The following is a 15,143-nucleotide window of genomic DNA, read 5'->3' on the forward strand; positions in this document are numbered from 1 at the left end:
TCATAGTATTTTTTTTGATAATTTTCTATTCCTAAAATTTGTATTTTAATATTGAAGGCAGCAATTGCTACTAGATCTATTAATTTGAGTTATATACATGGTAAATGGAATCAAGACATTTTGAAAGATGATATTTTCTTTTTAATGGTCTCTTTCCTTGTCGATTTAGACATCTTTGCTAAATGGAACTCAACTTTTACAGTAAAATTTAAAAACTAGTTATAGAAGAAAAGAAGTATATTTTTGTTAATACTAAATTAGGGACTTCTTTCCATTATAATTTTCCTTATTCTTTAGTAATAGAATCTAGTATAACCTCTCATATGAATTCTAAAAATTATATTATAGATAGATGTGAGAAAATGATTTAATGTAATGACCCCATCTTTTAGCCTTCACGTTCTCCAAAGTCTATGTAATGACCCCATCTTTTAGCCTTCATGTTCTCCAAAGTCTAAGTGGAGCATAAGAGGAAATTAAATTATTTTTTTATAAAGTCATTAAATAAATTAAAAATTAAAAGGTGACTTTACATTTAATTAATTTAATTAATTATTGTATTACAAGGGAGAAGCTTCTAGAGTGTGTATTAATTATTGGAAAGGTGGAAGCCTCTAGTAATTTAATTTTCTAGAAGCACAATTAATTATTGTATTGCAAGGGAGGAATTTCTAGAGAGTGCATTAATTATTGGAAGGGGGAAGCTTCTAGCACTTGCAATTAATTAATGTTTTAGCTCCTTCTAAAGGGTGAAGGAAAAGGATAAATAGGGGTGAGAGTCTCATTGTTGAGCATGGGATTTTTGTGAATGACATTTGATAAGAGCTTGGATGTGTGAATCACATATCTTTCTTGGAAATAGGGGATGTTCATCCGCTCTTGTAACATTCTAGACATCATTCCCTTGGGGTTTGGCCTTTGGAATACATTGCTTCTACTTGATTTCATCATTTTGGGAATTAATATAATTTCGGCATTGGTTCCATCTTCAATTTGCATAAAAAAATTATTTCGACAATTGGTTTAGTTTTTGGGCATTCCAGGGTCCCCATTACATTTAAACATCAATATTTGAAATCTCTCATTATTTGGCCATTTCTTCTTTAAAGACTCCTATCAAATATATTCAATGGGATTATACCCTCTTAATGTAGACCATGTTTGAATATATGGTTATATATTCCTTAGTATTTAGTCATATAAGATTTCTCCTGCCAAAGAAAAATCTAGATAAGGAAGCTAAGATCTTTCTCATTATGTCAATTTTATCCCCCCTCTAAAGATGTTCAAAGAGGGAATCAATGTATAGATACCTTGAAATAAAGGTATGAGTAGTGGATAATGAGAGGAATTTGGATCTATTTGATTTACCATTTTAAAGAAAACATTTTTCTTAAATTTGAAATGTATGACTCTTTAGGTGTAAGAGAATACAATTAAATTAGAACTTTTCTATTTGAAACCTCGTATTAATTCTTGGCTAACCTTCCTTTTATATTTTCACTATACTACTATATTCATCCCATATCTACTCATCTCCTCCCAAAAGATGTAGACATGATTGTAATGCTAGTATATTTTTATCTAAGCATAATTTGTATTTCTCATCTAGCTCTCCTAAATAAATAAGACGTTGATGTTCCTAGTAGATATATATTTATTTTGTTAGTTTTCAACCACATGATATGCTTGTCGAAAGTTAACAAAATAATGGCAAGGTCTTTTGATTGGGTTTGACTCTCCTTAATGAAGGTTCTAATTAAATAAAGAGCATGAGGGTCAAAACCCTTAAACAAACAAAAAAACATCAAGTCCAGTGGAGAGAGAGGTCCCATTTTTAAGCTCTCTATCTATTGGACTTGATATTTTTTATATGTTAGTTAAGATACTTACTCAAAAGTAATCAATACATTCATATTTTATATCTTAAAATTTTCATATTTTTGGTCAACACCCATGTCTTAAAAATACAAGACAACTTAATGGAATGAATATTGATCAAGATTACGAAAAAATTTTGAACACAATTCAAAGACATACAATGTGTAATGAAGGAGCATGCTTGAGGAAGAAAAAGTGAAGAATGGTTTGCATGTATTTTCTTTATGAATGCAAATTTTAATATATATAATTTGAATACTATTTTAGAATAACATTATAAAGAAATTATTCATATTGAATCATATGTATAGTTCTCCTTGATCTTTGAATTTGAATCAATCAAAATTATACAAAGACGTTGAAAATAGTGAGAAAAAAATTGAGGTAAAAAGAAATGATGATAGAATTAATTCTCACAATGGCTACATACTTCAATTATGGAGAGCTAATATAGACTAGCAACTAGTTTTGCCAAAATATGCAATGATAAAGTATATTGATAAATATGTTGTGAAATAAGAGAAGAGATCAAAAAGCTACCATGAAATTTTCATGCAACTCATAAATATAGAGAATCCTAATGATCTAGTTGCAAAGGCATATAGGAAGTTTATGATTGAAACTATTATAGAAAGAGATATTGCAGCTCAAGAAACTTGTCACATGCTTTTAGTGCTTCCATTCGTTAATAGTAGTAGAAGTTTTGTTAATATTAATGTTTCATGAGAAATTTAAAATGTATAGTTGTTTGTGATTATATGTGCAATGAGAAAGAGACAAAATCAATTATTAATGGATATAGAACAAGGTCATTCTCTATGGAAGCTATCACACTCATAGATGCAACTAGATCATGGATATATAATCCTAGACAAAGAAGAAATAACTAATGGGAACTGAGGGAAAAATCAACCATTGTTAGAGTGTTTCCAAGGTTCTTATCTACACCTTCATGTGAATCAAAAAAAATTGTTGATTTATGTTTCTCTCAACTTTCTATTTACAAGCCATTTTATAACATATAGAGAAATGTCAGTGATACCAATGATTCTATAAAATCAAATTGGGAGTCATTAAATTATAACCCTTGGCATTTTGAACAAGCAAAAGCTTTAGAAAATAATGAAAATATTATTGACTCAAAAAGTGATAATGATAAAATATTACAAGGAAATACTACAGATCATGAATGGGAAATCATATGTAGACTACATCATGGTGAGATAATGCAAGTTTCAGAGATAGATGTGTTGGGAAGAAGGGATATTGATAGGGAAGATGTCTAGTCTAATGAATATAAAGGTGATGAATACACATATAAAGAAATCAATTTTGTAAATATGATGTGAGAAAACAAATTCCTTAAAACGGATGATAGAGCACAAGTTATCAACTTTGCAAGTCTAAGTGATAAACAAGAAAAGGCAATGAATATAATCATGTCACATCATCAAAATAATCAAAATGGGCTTCCATTATTTATGATAATTCAAGGAACAATGGGAATATAAAATTTATATCTCATTCGTGAAATTAATGAATATCTTCAAAAAAATGCAATTCCTAATAAATCTCCCCTTTTTTTACTTTCACTAACTACAATTACAACATTCAACATAGGGGCCTCTACAATTTATTCTAAGTTAAGAATTCCAATAAAATATTTTAATCAACTTGAGTTAACAGCACTCACAAATTTTCAAGAAGAAATGACTCACATCTAATATATATTGATTGATGAAATGAGTTTTATTGGAGAGAAACTGCTAGAGCGACTTTGTCAAGCCTTTCTGCAAAATGAAGATATAAACTTTGGATATACATGTACAATTACATATTAATTTTCTTAAAATTTATATTATAATAAATGAGATTTAAATGAAATCATTTCTTTATAATTATTGTATATAATATTAAAAAAATGTTTATGTTATTGTAAGAATTTCTTATATTTTAGTTGGAGACCTGGGTCAGTTGTCTCCATCAAGAGACAGGCCAACATATGCAAGAAATAGTTAAGAAAAGATATTGTGGGAGAAATTCAAAACTATGGTAACCTTAGATAAAGTATTTAGACAAGATGGAGAAGATATTAAGCAAAAATAATTTTGTCAACTATTGACAAACTTCAGAGAAGTAGAGCCTACAATTGATTATTAGAAATTGCTAATGTCAAGAACAAAAATAAATATTTCAACAGAAATCAATGACAATTTTGACAAAAATATTAATTTGTTCTCTACAAATGATAATGTTTAAAATCATAATGGCAAAATAATAGATACTCTTTAACAACCCATTGCACATAGTATTGCCACAAAAGTTGGAAATACCAATTTATTTGCAGTAAGTTCTCATAATGAGCTTGACATAGAATTATTGATCAGTAAAAGATGTTAACATCAAATCTATGGATAGAAGCAGGTCTTTTAAATGGTGCTTTAGGATATATTTAAAATATTTTCTATGAACCTAGAAGTACACCACTAGAAGTAGCAACATATTTAATGGTTAAGTTTGATAGTTATTCTGGATTACCATTTGATGATCAAAATCCATAAATAGATTCTATTAGTGCAAGACAAAGGGGTTCTATAGTACAATACCATTAAGCTTGGCTTGGGCATTGACAATACACAAATCACAAGGTTTGTAGTGCCTACCCCTAGTTTGCATTTGTGTTATCATTGTTGAACTCTTTTAGGCCAATTTTATGCTTGATTATTAGTAGTATTGTTTTGAGATTATCAGATATTGTTTTACATTTAGTTGATTATATGATGAGATTACTTGGTAATCTATATTTCATGTATGCATGATGATTATTCAGTGATTTTAGTAATTGATGATGATTAGTTAGATGGATTATTATGTGTCTTCTTATGGATACTTGCCACATACTACATGTGTATGGTGTGCATGTATGTTTTCTTTATGTATGGTGTTTCTGATGTGATTAAGGAAGGGAGTCATAGTCACCTACCAGTCAGGATCTAAACAATGCACCACTTCCTGCCATTGCCTATTTAGCTTAGAATATTGTGTTTGTGCATGCGTAGATTTGATGCATATTGTAGGTATCAAGTATTAACTTCCCTAAATTGTCCCATTGCCTATTTAGCTTAGAATATTGTGTTTGTGCATGCGTAAATTTGATGCATATTGTAGGTATCAAGTATTAACTTCCCTAAATTCTCAGGATTTACCTTAAGTCCAAATCCTAAACATTTAGGCCATTTGTCCTAGAAAATTAGGACAAGTATTTGAGTTGTTTACCTTTCAAATGCATCAGATGATGTTAATTCATAATCATAACCCTTTAGTTTGATTTTGTATGTGTTTTTCTTTGATGGGTTTTCATATTTCGTCCCATAGGTCTTTAGGTGTTTTTCTATTAATTAAGTCAAATTAAATGATTTAATTAATGATTTAATTTAATAGAAAATTATTATGATATTTTAATGTTTAATTATATTTAATTAATTAGGAAGTTAATTAAATAAAAAGAATTAAATTTGAAGATAAAAGTTATAAGAATAAATGTAGAAGTGATAATATTTATTTAATTTAATAATAATATATTTAGAGTTCATTTTTAAATAAATGCCAAATAATATTATTGTTTAAGTTAATAGATATTTTATCAATTAAACATTTGAAAATAATTAAGGTAGTGGGAAAAGAAATTAATTTATTAAAAGTCTCATGATTGCATGATGCGTGCATGAGATTAAATTTAATAAATTAATTAAAAGAGAAGTCAAGTGAAAAATTAAATAAAGTTATTTAATAATTCAATAAACTTGCATGGAAAAGAAAAAGAAAAGACAATTTAGAGTTGAAGTCTGGCGAGCAAGGAGTTCTCTCGAGTGAACACAGTCTGGTGAGCAAGGAGTTCTCTCGGGTGAATGCACAACTAGTGCCCCGATTTAGGAGAGAACTCCATATCACAATTTGGGGGTTCATTTTTGAGGGAGCACAAATTTTGGAGAAGGGGGAATTTTTAGAAAGGAGAAGGCCCTGAGAGGAGGAATTTCTCTACAATTTTCTTGGGCATAGCGATTAGCATCAATGTCGAGGTAGACGCTTGAGATTATTCTCTAAATTTAATATGCTCTTTCCTTCCTATCTTCATCGTGTCTATTGAATGTATATATGAAGAATTCTTGTGACAAATGTTTTGGTAGTGTGTATTTCTTGTATGTATGTAATCCTTTGTATACGGGAAAATTAAAAGATCAGTATAACCCTCTTTCAATAGATTTTAAGAAAGGAAATTAATCTGGAAAGGGCTGAATTTAAATAGAAAATCTTCTTTGAAAAAAAATTTTGAAGGGTTTGTTGAATTTTCTCCAACAGAATTAATACTAGGGTTGTGATATATATATATATATATATATATAACTTTCATATATTGGAAAAAAGGATTTTGTTTATTTTATTTTTTATAAAAAAAATTAATTAAACTAAATTATTATTATTATGAAACATTTTTTTTTAAAAAAACTAAAAGAATTATTTTAAAACTTATTTTAAAAAATGTGGGAGGTGGGCTGTCACTTCCCACCCCCACTCAGCAACTATTGTCCATGATAGTGGACTGCCAACAGCCATTAATGGCAGCACAACAGGCCACTGCCATGGTAGTGGAGCCTACAGGTGAGCCGCAGGCAACCATCCCTTTTAAAGGGGTCAGTAGCTATTTTAATAACAACGCTTGTGTTTAATTAAATTTGTAGGGTTTTCTTTTAAAATTTAATTTTGTATAAATGTTTTATATATTATTTAATATCAATTTTTTAATTTTATTTATTAAATAAAGTTTGTTAATTATTTATTAATTTTTAATAATTAATTAAATATAGTTAATTTATAAATATATGTTAATTATTAATTAATTTAATTTAATTAATTAATTATAGTTTAATTAATTTAGTTAATAATTGGATGATGAGGTAGTGGACTTATTTAATTTTTGTCTTTATTAAAATCACATATTATTTTACCAAAAAATAATGAGAAGTTATTTTTAGTAAATTTAAAGCAATACATAACTTACCCATAGAATATTTTAGGAGATTGATTTAAAATATCATTGGGGTAAATCTTTATTCATTTTTAAAAAATTCATGGTTTCACTATAGGGTAAACAAGGAATCTTTTTAACTTGAAACATACATTGAAAACAAAAAAGAAAACCGTATATTTAACTCAACCATGTGATTTCAAAATAAACCAAAATATGAGTGTATACCTTGTCTTCTATGTGATGTTTATGCTTTTAGGTTTCGGGGTTTGACCTAGCTTTGACCAATTTTAGGATGTTACTAGAGACTCGAGAGTTCTATGTTTGTGATGTCATGGTGATGTTTGATTTCAATATTTTAAACCCAACCATAGTAATGTGTCTGGTATGCTCTATGATATGTGTTGATCTACCAATTGTTATTGCTTTCCAGTGTTCATGTGTAACACTAAGGTGTTTGGTATGATTTGTTTTTGGTGATGTCATGTTATGACATATTGACTTAACCATTTTGAGTCTTCGATCAGTTATTTTGAGATGCTTTCCAATTGCTCGTAGAGAACTAATGTGTTATTGTGATTTATCTTTTGATGCTTTCCAAATACTTCTATAGGACTGAGGTGATTTTATATGATTATTTTTTCTTTTTCTTTTATGAGCCTATGGTAGGTTATCTATATGTAATGTCAGGAAGTGGCTTGCAATGGGGGCCAGGTCCCTAAGTAGTTGCCAGGGTAACCCATTGTAAGTTGTTTAATAAGAAAAAACACTACACTAAATGGGAATAAAATGAACCTAATAAGAGTCTTTTTATATTCTCACACATGCCTCAAGTGCTAGTACAAACTATGATGGGAGTAGAGAGAGCACTTGGTTACGACCTTGCATCCGTAGTATGCCTTGTCGGTACGAGAGGATACTAGTGGCTACATAGGGATCACTAGGGGGTCAGGGTCCTAAGAGACTACCAAGGTAACTCTAGCATGATTCATGTGATGACACTTGCCCACTTACATAGTAGGTTTCCTATGTGTTCTATGTGCCTTTGGGTATAAATGTTGATTTATCTTGGAACCTTTCAGTTAGAATACTTTTAGGATTCTCTAGACTTAGAGTGTACTTGTGATATTTGGATTGATATTATGTTTAGGACTTGAGACTATCTCCTCAATGTGGTGGGAGTGGACCATTTAGGTTCCATGCAGTCAAGTGGTAGTGCTTTTTACTCTTACCATTGAGATTAGCCCATTGCTACCATGGCTAGAGTTTTCTTGTCTGCATTTCATTTCATTCTATGTTTATATCTTTTATGATGAATGGATCTATCTTTATGATGAATGGTTTCATTTATTGTATTGTACTTTGTATCATGGATCTGAGGAGGATGATGTAATTCTATTTTTATAAATGCATATTCTTTTAGCCTTTCATACGTTGTGACATGTACAATGGATGATTGAGCATTTTGAATTTTATTGCCAAGAGGCATTCAGAACAAATGTATATTATTTAAATAGACATTAGACTTTTTAATTATTCTTTCATATGGATGTGGTAATTTTTGGACTTAGTATTAATTAAAAATAAATGTGACTCAACATCTTGGGATCCTTAAGAAATATAATTTGTTATGTATGCTTATAGATGATTGGGGGTTGTTGCTTCTGCTACTTTATGTTTGATGTGTATGTTATTCTTTTTGTTTTAAAAAAAATGTTTAGAAAACTTAGTAAAAATTTAGCTTAATTCTTTTGGATCCCTTGGCGGGGTGTTACATATGGTATTAGAGCCCAAGTTTTTACATTGGGAGCTCTAGGTATATTGGAATGCCACTAGTTGTTAACCAGTTGGAAAAAAAAATGAAACTTTAAATTGTTATGTATATCTATTTCAAATTGAAACTTGAACTAGTTAAACTGAAATAGAACTTAAACTTTTAGTTGTATACTTTCAAACTTGATTACTTAAACTTCAAAACTGAAATTATATGTAAACTTGATAATAGGCAAAACTAAAAGTTGAACTTATTCTATTTTCAAAACATGTGTCTTTTATATATGCTTATAGTAGTATGGTTTATGGTTATTATAGCATCTTGTATTTTTTCCAATGGCTAGGGATGTTGATCCTTTGTTTAGAGTGTTTAGGGGATCTATTTCAATATTTGTTAAAAGAATGAATGTTGGATCAATATGGTTTTCGATTTACTATTAAACCAAAATCATATTACTCTAAATGACTGAAAGTAGTATGTTATATGGTTATCATAGTACCTTGCTATCTTGGATATTATTATTGTAGATTTCTCAAGTGGAGTCATATCCTCCCATGGGGGGGGAAGGGTTCAATGGGACCCCCACAGTGAGTTCTTTAGTTCTACCATTCTTGTAGGCTTCGAGGAGTAAGCCTAAGTCTAGGGGGGTGGATGTAGTACCTACCCCTAGTTCACATTTCTGTTATCATTGTCAAACTCTTTTAGGCTAGTTTTATGCTTGATTATTAGTAGTATTGTTTTGAGATTATCGGATATTGTCTCACATTCAATTGATTATATGATGAGATTACTTGGTACTCTATATTTCATGTATGCATGATGATTATTTAGTGATTTCAATAATTGATGGTGATTAGTTAGATGGATTATTATGTGTCTTCTTATGGATGCTTACCCCATACTATATGTGTATGGTGTGCGTGTATGTTTTCTTTACGTATGGTGTTTCTAATGTGGTTAAAGAATGGAGTTGTAGTCACCTGCTAGTTAGGATCTACATAATGCACCACTTCCTACCATTTTCTATTAAGCTTAGAATATTGTGTTTGTACATGCATGGATTTTATGCAGATTGTAGGTACCCAATATCGACTTCCCTGAATTGCCAGGATGAGCATACCCTATTGCATTATCTCAATGGTAAGAGAGGAGAGATAAATTCTTAAGCCCAAATCCTAAACCTTTAAGCCATTTTTCCTTAAAAAATAGGACAAGTATCTAACTTTTTACTTCTGAATGCCTTGAATGACGTTAATTCGTGATTATGACCCTTTAGTTTGATTTTGTATGTGTTTTTCTTTGATGGGTTTTTGTATATAATCCCATAGGTCTTTCAGTGTTTTCATATTAATTAAGTCAAATTAAATGATTTAATTAATTATTTAATTTAATGGAAAATTATTATGATATTTTAATATTTAATTATATTTAAATAATTAGAAAATTAATTAAATAAAAATAATTAAATTTGAAGATAAAAGTTATAAGAATAAATTTAGAACATGATAATATTTATTTAATTTAATAATAATATGTTTTTAGAGTTCATTTTTAAATAAATGCTAAATAATATTATTGTTTAAGTTAATAAATATTTTATCAATTAAACATTCAAAATAATTAAGGTAGTGCGAAAAGAATTTAATTTATTAAAAGTTTCATGATTGCATGATGCGTGCATGAGATTAAATTTAATAAATTAATTAAAAGAGAAGTCAAGTGAAAATTAAATAAAGTTATTTAATAATTCAATAAATGTGCACAGAAAAGAAAAAGAAAAGTTAATTTAGAGTTGAAGTCTGGTGAGCAAGGAGTTCTCTCGGGTGAACGCACAATTAGCGCCCCGATTTTAGGAGAGAAGACCATATCATAATTCGGGGGTTCATTTTTGAGGGACCGCGAATTTTAGACAAGAAATTTTTGGAAAGGAGAAGGTTCTGAGAGGAGGAATTTCTCTACAATTTTCTTGGGCATAGCGATTAGCATTAATGTCCAGATAGAAGCTTGTGATTACTCACTAAATTTATTACGCTCTTTCCTTCTTGTCTTCATTGTGTCTGTTGAATGTATATCTGAAGAATTCTTGTGACAAATATTTTAGTAGCATGTATTTCTTATATGTATGTAATCCTCTGTATACGAGAAAATTAAATGATCAGTATAACCCTCTTTCAATAGATTTTAAGAAAGGAAATTAATTTGAAAAGGGTTGAATTTAAATAGAAAATCTTCTTTAAAAAAAAAATTGAAGAGTGCACTAAATTTCCTCCAACATAACTAATACCAGGGCTGTGGTTATATATATACATACACACACACTTTCATATATTGGAAAAAAGGGTTTTTTTATTTTAATTTTTTATTAAAAAATTTAATTAAATAAAATTATTATTAATATGAAATGGATATTTTTAAAAATTAAATATTAAAAAAATTATTTTAAAAAATGTGGGAGGTGGGTTGTCACTTCCCACCCTCACCCAACAACCACTGTCCATGATAGTGGACTGTCAGTGGTCATTAATGGCAGCACGGCAGGCCACTACCATGGAAGACGAGTTGCAGGCGGCTGCCCCTTTTAAAGGGGTCAGCGGCTATTTTAATAATAGCATCTACGTTTAATTAAATTTGTAGGGTTTTTTAAATTTAATTTTGTATAAATGCTTTATATATTATTTAATATTTTTTTTAATATTTTTTATTAAATAAAGTTTATTAATTATTTATTAATTTTTAATAATTAATTGAATATAGTTATTTTATAAATATATGTTAGTTATTAATTAATTTAGTATAATTTCATTTAATTAATTAAATATGATTTAATTAATTTAGTTAATAATTGGATGATGAGGTAGTGGACTTATTTAATTTTTGACTTTACTAAAATTGCATATTATTTTACCAGAAATTAATGAGAAATTATTTTTAGTAAATTTAAACCAATACATAACTTACCCTTAGAATATTTTAGGAGATTGATTTAAAATATCATTGGGGTAAATCTTTATTTGTTTTTAACAAATTCATGGGTTAACTATAGGGTAAACAAAGAATCTTTTCAACTTGAAACATATGCTGAAAACAAAAATGAAAACCTTATATTTAACTCAACCATGTGATTTCAAAACAAACCAAAATATGAACTTACACCTTGTCTGTTGTGTGATGTTTATGCTTTTGGGTTTCAGGATTTGACCTAGCTTTGATCAGTCTTAGGATGCTACCAGAGGCTCGAGAGTTCTATGTTTTTTTATGTCATGATGATGCTTGATTCTGATCTTTTAATCCCAACCATGGTAATGTGTCTGGTATGCTCTATGATGTGTGTTGATCTACATATTATTATTGCTCTCCAATGTTCTTGTGTAATGTTGAGGTGTTTGGTATGATTTGTTCTTGGTAATGTCATGTTATGACATATTGAATTAACCATTTTGAGTCTTCAATCAATTATTTTGGGATGCTTTCCATTTGCTCATAGAGAATTGATGTGTTATTGTGATTTATCTTTTGATGTTTTTCAATCACTTGTATAGGACTGAGGTGATTTTATATGATTATTTGATTTGTGCTTTTATGAGCCTAGGGTAGGTTATCTATATGTAATTTCAGGAAGTGGCTTGCAATGGAGGTCAAGGCCCTAAGTGGCTGCCAGGGTAACCCATTGTAAGTTGTGTAATAAGTGAAAACACTACACTAAAAGGGAATAAAATAAACCTAATAAGAGTCTTTGTATGTTCTTGCCCATGCCTCGAGTGCTAGTACAAACTAGGATGGAGTAGAGAGAACACTTGGTTGCAACCTTGCATCTGTAGTATGCCTTGTCAGTACGAGAGAATACTAGTGGCCGCATAGGGATCACTAGGGGGTTGGGGTCCTGAGAGACTGCTAGGGTAACTCTAGCATGATTCATGTGATTACACTTGCTCACTTACATAGTAGGTTTCCTATGTGTTTTGTGTGCCTCTGGGTATAGATGTCGATTTATCTTGGAACCTTTGAGTTAGAATACTTTTAGGATTTCTTGGACTTAGAGTGTACTTTTGATATTTGGATTGATATCTTATTTGGGACTTGAGACTATCTCCTTAGCATAGTGAGAGTGGGCCATTTAGGTTCCACATGATCAAGTGGTAATGCTTTTTACTCTTACCATTGAGATTTGTCTGTTGCTACTGTGGCTAGGGTTTCCTTGTCTACATTTCATTTCATTCTATGTTTATATCTTTTATGATGAATGGATATATCTTTATGATGGATGGTTTCATTTATTGTATTGTACTTTGTATCATGGATTTGAGGATGATGTAATTCTATTTTTATGAATGTATATTCTTTTAGCCTTTCATACTCTGTGACATGTACAGTGGATGATTGAGCATTCCAAATTTTATTGCCAAGAGGCATTTGGAACAAATATATATTATTTAAATGGACATTGGACTTTTTAATTATTCTTTCATGTGGATGTGGTAATTGTTGGACTTAATATTAATTAAAAATAAATGTGACTCAACGTCTTGGAATCTTTAAGAAATATAACCTATTATGTATGCTTATAGATGATTGTGTGTTGTTGCTTCTACTACTTTATGTTTGATTTGTATGTTATTCTACTTGTTTTAAAAAAAAATGTTTAGCAAAGTTAGTAAAACTTTAGGTTAATTATTTTGGATCCCTTGGCAAGGCTTTACAAGGTTTGACACTTAAAAATCCTCTATTGATATAGGACCAACTGAGAAAGTAGGAATGGCATTTGTTGCCATGACCTGTGTAAAGTATTTTGAAGGACTAAGAATAATGTCACCCTTCACATATGATCAATGTGAAAAAATGAAGAAGGGAAAATAACTTGCAAAGTGAAAATATGAAGAAAATAAATTAAAATCTTTAAAATAGGTTCGTGTACTATATTTTCACAAACAGAAAACTCTTATCATCAATTTCAAATGTATCTACCTTCTTTGATGATAAATCTGTGTTATTGTTAAATTCAAATTTTAATCAATTTATTTTGTGAAAAATGTTTAAGTCATGATTGATTACTTTTAAACTACTAAGTTCAATATTAGTTATGGTATTTATGTTTTAGAGATCCAATTAAACTAATGTTTGTTGATTGTACCTTAAAAAATTACAACCCTTAACAACATATATATTGCATATGTAAAAGTATGAAGTTCTTACATTACTCTCAAATCAATTTGGGTGCTAATCTAGACTATAACCCTAATGTTACTTGAACACTATAAATAAAAGTAAGGGTAGTTTAATCTTTAATAATTTAGGAAAATAAAATCACTTTATTTAACCTATAATTTTAAATAGTGATGCCAATAGTGGCATGTTGTGATGGTAAAGTTTTTATGTTGTTATCCTTGCCATCAAGGTTCAAATATCATGGGGATGAGGTCCCCTGTTTGTGGCCTCACTGGTTCATAGCTCCGGGTCAAAGCATTTACCCCTCTTTAAAAAAATAATAATAATTTTAAATAGTGATATCTCATTGTACTTATAACTCTAACCCTTTATTTAAATGAGAAATAACATGTAACTCTAACATTAACCATATTCCTATGTTTAAGCGTAATTTTTATTCTTATGTTCATAATAAATATTTAAATTGCTTTTTAAGGATTAATGTATATATTTTCCTCCAAGTTAGATAGATCAAAAAAGAAGAAAACATGTGAGGGAAGACCAACTTTCAACCCTTATCTCATGACAAATTAAATGAAAACCATAAGCTAAGGTATACCCTATGCATAAAATTAAACTAAATTTAAGCCTAAGAGAAACCTAAACAAAATTTTACATAAAATTTATTCCTAACCTTCTACCATTTTAAAACAAAATTGTGGCTCAAATTAAATCGTAGACCTAAATCTAATTAGACACAATCCTAAACTAAATCCTAAGCTTCAACTATATTATATACAAATTCTAAAATTATAGTAAGCCAACTATAAATCAATCTTGATCGTAATACTTATCAAAGCTAAAGTCTAACAATAAACCTTATTAATCTCAATTCTAATACTAAACCAAATAAAAACCAAAATATAAAATCAAACCAGATTTATCCCTTACCCTACATTAGTAAACAAAATAGAACTCTTATCGTACTTATCATAGGCTAGTTCTATTGCATTTACCATTAGTAAAATTACTAAATTGATCTCAATCAAATCATAAAAGATTATTTTTGAGGAATTGGAATATTTCTAAAGTTTTGATATTAAAATATTAATTTTACATATTAAAAAAAAATATTTTTGTTAAATATGATTGGTTGAATTTATTTTTTCTTATAGGATCCCTTTTTTCGGAGGCTCATCCATGTTTTTTTTTTTTTTTTTCTCTAGCAAGATTTTATGATTTCACAAATGACATTCAATTACGATAAATATCTTAATTTATAACATATTTGTGTAACCAGACTTATCTAATTATAATATC

The sequence above is a fragment of the Cupressus sempervirens genome, chromosome 10 (genome assembly GCF_028749045.1).
Source record: "Cupressus sempervirens isolate cs-2001-9-10 chromosome 10, ASM2874904v1, whole genome shotgun sequence".
Taxonomy (NCBI): Eukaryota; Viridiplantae; Streptophyta; class Pinopsida; order Cupressales; family Cupressaceae; genus Cupressus; species Cupressus sempervirens.